We start from the raw sequence: 5,406 nt of genomic DNA on the forward strand, positions 1-5,406 counted from the left end.
AGAAGGGAGAGAGATGTGCCCGCAACCCAGGCACATGCCCCTGACCGGAATCGAACCCGGGACCCTTCAGTCCACAGGCCGACGCTCTATCCACTAAGCCAAACCGGTTTCGGCTCACTCCATTTTTGATCCTAGTCCTTCTTCTCCACCCTTACCACCCTCTCTACACAGTCCAGCTTCTCTCTGTTACAGTGTCTCCAGAATCGATCTTTCTGTCTCCTGCATGAGTCCGGTAGGGGACACAGTAAGTCACTTGATTGTGCTGGGAACGGCTGGGTTTCCTGACTATCTAATTACTCTTTAAGTAGGTCTTTGAACAATTCCTCAATTTTTAGACCCCTGCCTTCTGGTTCACTTGCTACTTCCTATTCCTGAGCGTCCCTGGCTTCAGAGGGAAGAGCCCACTTGCTTCTTGGGGGTGTCTGCCTCTGGCCGTTTCGGGCGGCCTCTGCTAGTCATCCGCCACTCTCCCACCCACTTTCTGTTTTTCTCTGATGTGGTCCAGGACTCTGTCTCCTGGTTTAGCTGAAGATGGAGTTTGGGTTTTTGTTTCTTATTCTTGTCATTTGGGGTAAATTCTGAGTGAAAGGGACAGAAAGGGCTTTACTCCGGCATCTTTTCACCAAAGTCTCAGACGTCTTCTTGAGGTGGCCAGCAGTGAGGTCCGCGCCAGCACTCTCGATCCTGCTGGCAGAGTTGGGGAGAGGGGTGTCGGTGGGAGGAAGGTGAGCTGGGGGGAGGGGGGGAGCTTCAGGAGCTTAGAAGAGGTGCTGAGGGAACTTGAGTAGGAACCTGCAGAGGTGACAGGGGTTAGTACTGGGTCCAGTGAAGCCTAGTTGAGGTGAGACAGAATCAGTGAGTACAGCTGGGAACAGGGACAGAGGTAGTAAGCATCGGTGAGTAACCCCAGCTCAGAGGGAGGAAGTGAGCGGGGTGGGGGGCATTCCAGAACTAGAGGGAGAGGCAGCAGAGTGGCTGGCTTTGGGGCAGTCCATTTGCCATGAGGCAGAAGAGGATAAGACAATATTGACAGCCACTAATCAGATGGTGATATGGCCAGGGACTAGACCAAGTTCTTCAAAGCAGGCTTCGTGGAAGTGGGGCGCCAAGAGGAGGAAGGGAGGAAGGAAAGGAGTTTGAGGTCAGAGAAGGAAGGTCTGAGTCGCAGATTGGAGGGTGGTGATGATGGAGCTTTGGGTCCAGAGTTGGGAGAGCTGCTCAAGTGCAGAACCACGAAGCAGCATGTCTCTGAGGGTGAGAGAGGAGTTGGGAGGAAAATGGCTGCATAATCGCTCAAGTCTTCTGTAGGGAAGGCTGTGGGTGGGAGAGGCCAGTCAGTCATCCAGATGGATAGCCTCTTGGACACCAAGGAAAGATGGAATTTGAAAAGTGAGGGTGGTGCCGAAACCGGTTTAGCTCAGTGGATAGAGCGTCGGCCTGCAGACTGAAAGGTCCCGGGTTCGATTCCGGTCAAGGGCATGTACCTGGGTTGCGTACACATCCCCAGTGGGAGATGTGCAGGAGGCAGCTGATCGATGTTTCTCTCTCATCGATGTTTCTAACTCTCTATTTCTCTCCCTTCCTCTCTGTAAAAAATCAATAAAATATATTTTAAAAAATAAATAAATAAATAAATAAAATAAAAAAGAAAAGAAAAGTGAGGGTGGTTACTTCCATCCACTGCAATATGAATATCCATGTGACCCACCTTCCCCAGGTCACATAGCCTCGGGACACAGTCAGAGTAAAGTCACCTGAGATATACAGCCTTCAATCCAGCTCTCAAAACCCTACTTGTTCCTGGGGCTAGGGCTATTTTATGTCTGCGTCTGTGTGGCCATTCTGTTCTATTTCATGGGTGTGTGCTGACATCACTCCTCCTGGCTGTGAATGCTGTGCCTGTCACTCCTCACTGAGGAGCCTCAGAGCTGCCTCAGCCAGAATTCTGTGGTTACAGGCCACAGAAACCAACTCTGGCTAACCTAAGCAGGAAAACAATTTGTTGGAAGGTTATTGGGCAGCTCATGGATTCAGCAGCCACTCCCTACCCTTTTTTTCCCTCTGTGCTGGTAAACTTAATTTTGTTCCCGGATTTAGCTGCCTTGTACCCAGGGAAGGAGACCCTTCTCAGCCACAGGAGATACATGTTGATAATTCTAAGCAGCCACTCATGTGCTTCTGTCTCCTTGCCAGTGATTGGTTAGACCGAGGCATGTGATGCAACCCTGGCAAATGAGACAGAAGGGGAAGCCCGCTGGGCAGGGATCTGGACAGAATCACAGGAAGGTGACTGGAGTCTTGACTTCATTGAAGACGGAATTAATCCTCTCTGCCTCTGAAAAATGATATGCTTGCTCATTGTTTAAGCCACTTTTATTTTAGTTGGTCTGTTGCTTTCAAGCAAAAGGTCCTAACTGACACATCCATGCTAGGCATCCCTCCTGGGTACTTGGTGGAGTAAAGGAGGCAACAATGAGCTGATGGCTAAAGGGCAGGATTAATAAGTTTCCTATATGCAGGAGACACAAGATTTATCTGATAGATAAGAATTACTGAGAATGCTAGGGGAATAACTGACGGGGGAGACCACCACTCTAAGCAGACACTGTATATCAGACACCATGAAAGGGTCTAGGACAGCGGTTCTCAACCTGTGGGTCGCGGCCCCTTTGGGGGTTGAACGACCCTTTCACAGGGGTCGCCTAAGACCATTGGAAAACACATGTATAATTACATATTGTTTTGTGATTAATCACTATGCTTTTTTTTTTTAAAATATATTTTATTGATTTTTCACAGAGAGGAAGGGAGAGAGATAGTCAGAAACATCGATGAGAGAGAAACATCGATCAGCTGCCTCCTGCACATCTCCTACTGGGGATGTGCCCGCAACCCAGGTACATGCCCTTGACCGGAATCGAACCCGGGACCCTTCAGTCCGCAGGCCGACACTCTATCCACTGAGCCAAACCGGTTTCGGCTAATCACTATGCTTTAATTATGTTCAGTTTGTAACAATGGAATTGGGGGTCACCACAACATGAGGAACTGTATTAAAGGGTCGCGGCATGAGGAAGGTTGAGAACCACTGGTCTAGGATAAAGTGAAGAGCAGAAGACAGGTCCTGCTCTTGTGGAACCTTCAGTCTGGGTGGGGTGGAGAGACAATGAGCGTGTAAATAACAAAAATAACAGGGTAAGATAATGAAAGGTAATTTAGGGAGCGGGGAGTGGTTAATTTTGATAAAGGGTGGTTTCCTTTCAAGAGAAAACCCAAAGGGTGAGAGTAAGCCAGCCATGTGAAGAACTACATGGAGGTTCCAGAAAATGTCTCGGCAGCATTGCCTCTGTCCTGGCTGGGCGTCCAGTGCCCATTCCAGAAAGGGAAAGAGGTGGCAGCAAAGCTTGCCTTGGAGGCTCATGCCGGCTAGGAGTGACGAGTAGCTCGAGATGCATTTTCCCAGGTCTGGAATGCACGTCACCTCCCCTGTGGTGGGGCAGGCTGGGACCTAGGTGTGACTGACTTTCTCTAGGCTGGAAACATTTGAATGGAGTATTTGGAGAGCATATGGGTTGAAAGAAGGACACTTGGGGCCAGCAGATGACCCTCTGGTCCCTGCGTGTCAGCTGTACTGTCTCTCCTTGCCCATCCAGTCTGGAGTTTCAACATGTTCTCCTGTTCTTATTTTATTGATTGATTGATTTTAGAGAGAGGAGAGGAGAGAGAGAAACACTGGCTTGTTGTTCCACTTATTTATGCATTCGTTGGTTGATTCCTATGTGTCCTGACGTCTGCGTCTGTGTGGCCATTCTGTTCTATTCATGGGTGTGCGCTGACATCACTCCTCCTGGCTGTGAATGCTGCTCCTTTCAGTCCTCACCGCCACCCCAGCCTCCACTATAAATGGGAGGAGTCTCCGTCCAGCTGACTGGTCCCTCTCTCCTCCTCTTCCATTACATCCCCAAGAGACAGGGGATCAAACCACAACCTTGGTGTATTGGGATGACAATATAACCAGCTGAGCAACTTGTTCCCCTGTTTTGGCATGTCTTAATTCGGGCTACTATAGCAGAATACTATAGACTTACAGGCTTATAAACAACAGAAATTTATTTCTTGCAGTTCTGGAGGCCGGGAAGTCCGAGATCAAGGTGCTGGCGGACTCAATGTCTGTGAGGGCCTGCTTCCTGGCCCACAGATGGCTGTCCGCTAGCAGAAGGGGCACGAGAGCTCTCCGGGGTCTCTTTCTAAGGGCCCTAATCCCATTTGTGGGCCTCATGACCTAATCACCTCCCAAAGGCCCCATCTCCAAATACCATCACATTAGGGGTTAGGATCTCAACAGAGGAATTTTGGGGGAACACAAACATTCAGTCCATCACAACAGCTCAACCAAATCAGCAAGCACGTCCAGAGTATTTAGGTTTTGTGTAGCTTCTGCTGGGAGTTTGTGTGGGGTAGATACCACAACAAAAAGACAAGACCTGGTCTCAAGGAGCTTGCTGATGAAGAACTCAACAGCACTGCGTCTAAAACAATCAGAAAACAACTTAGGAGTAGGAAATCAAGGACACCCAATAGGGTTCTATACCATAGGCAGCTATCGCAAGTCTCTCACCTTCTGCTACATCAGTCACAACCTTGAAACCTAGCACCAGCACTTCTCCTTTCTTTGCCCATTACTCCCTTCTTCCCTCGGGATTAGGGCAGACTATTTCTTACCAGCTCTCCCCCCCCACCCCCCATCTCTTTAGGGCTGACTCATCACATTGGAGCCTGACATGTGACTTTTGCTCTCCTGTGCACCTTCCCCCAGTCTCCTGGGGGTGTGAAGGAGCAGCAGGAGAGAGGGACCAGCCGGCTGGACTGGGACTCCTTTGTCCAGAGGTGCCGGTGCCGCAGTGGGGCTCTTCAAGGCCCTACCAGCAGAAACGGCCTCTTCTGGGGGATCCTGTACCTGCACAAATAAGACGAATATGGAATGCTTACCTTTTTAAAAGGTCTGTTGAAAAGGCAGACCCTTATTGCGTCTCATTAAATCCACACAACAGTCCTACAAGGTGGGGACTTTATTCCATCTTACAATTGAGGAAACGAAGGCCCAGAGAGGGAAAGGCACTTGCCCTGCTCAGAGAGTAAGTGGTGCCGCCAAGACTTGCACCCAAGCAGTCTGACTTCAGCATCCCTGGTTGACACCGCTGTGCACGCTGCCAAATTGGCTCATTCTAGGAATTTCCCCTTTCCTTGCCACAACGTGAGGAACTGAGTTACAGGCCATTCTGAGTAAGGAACCCGTTCCCCTCCTCCCTGTATGAGGAAAGGGAACTGGGGTCCAAGAGAAGAGGATTTCCCGCAGAGACTGCCATTTTTGGCCCCTTTCCCACAGTGTTCCCTGGGCAGGGGCTC

The 5,406-nt window shown here is 49.8% G+C and overlaps 1 long non-coding RNA gene across 1 annotated transcript; it reads right to left on the reverse strand.

Moving 5' to 3' along the window:
* Positions 1-3,977: 3,977 nt before the first annotated feature.
* LOC132227838 (uncharacterized) lies at positions 3,978-4,953 on the reverse strand. Its single transcript, XR_009451242.1, has 3 exons — positions 4,782-4,953; positions 4,480-4,529; positions 3,978-4,434 (listed from the first exon to the last, which is right to left on the reverse strand). It is a non-coding gene; the product is annotated as an uncharacterized LOC132227838 (long non-coding RNA).
* Between the last annotated feature and the right edge of the window lie 453 nt (positions 4,954-5,406).

This window comes from Myotis daubentonii, chromosome 2, assembly GCF_963259705.1.
Source record: "Myotis daubentonii chromosome 2, mMyoDau2.1, whole genome shotgun sequence".
Taxonomy (NCBI): Eukaryota; Metazoa; Chordata; class Mammalia; order Chiroptera; family Vespertilionidae; genus Myotis; species Myotis daubentonii.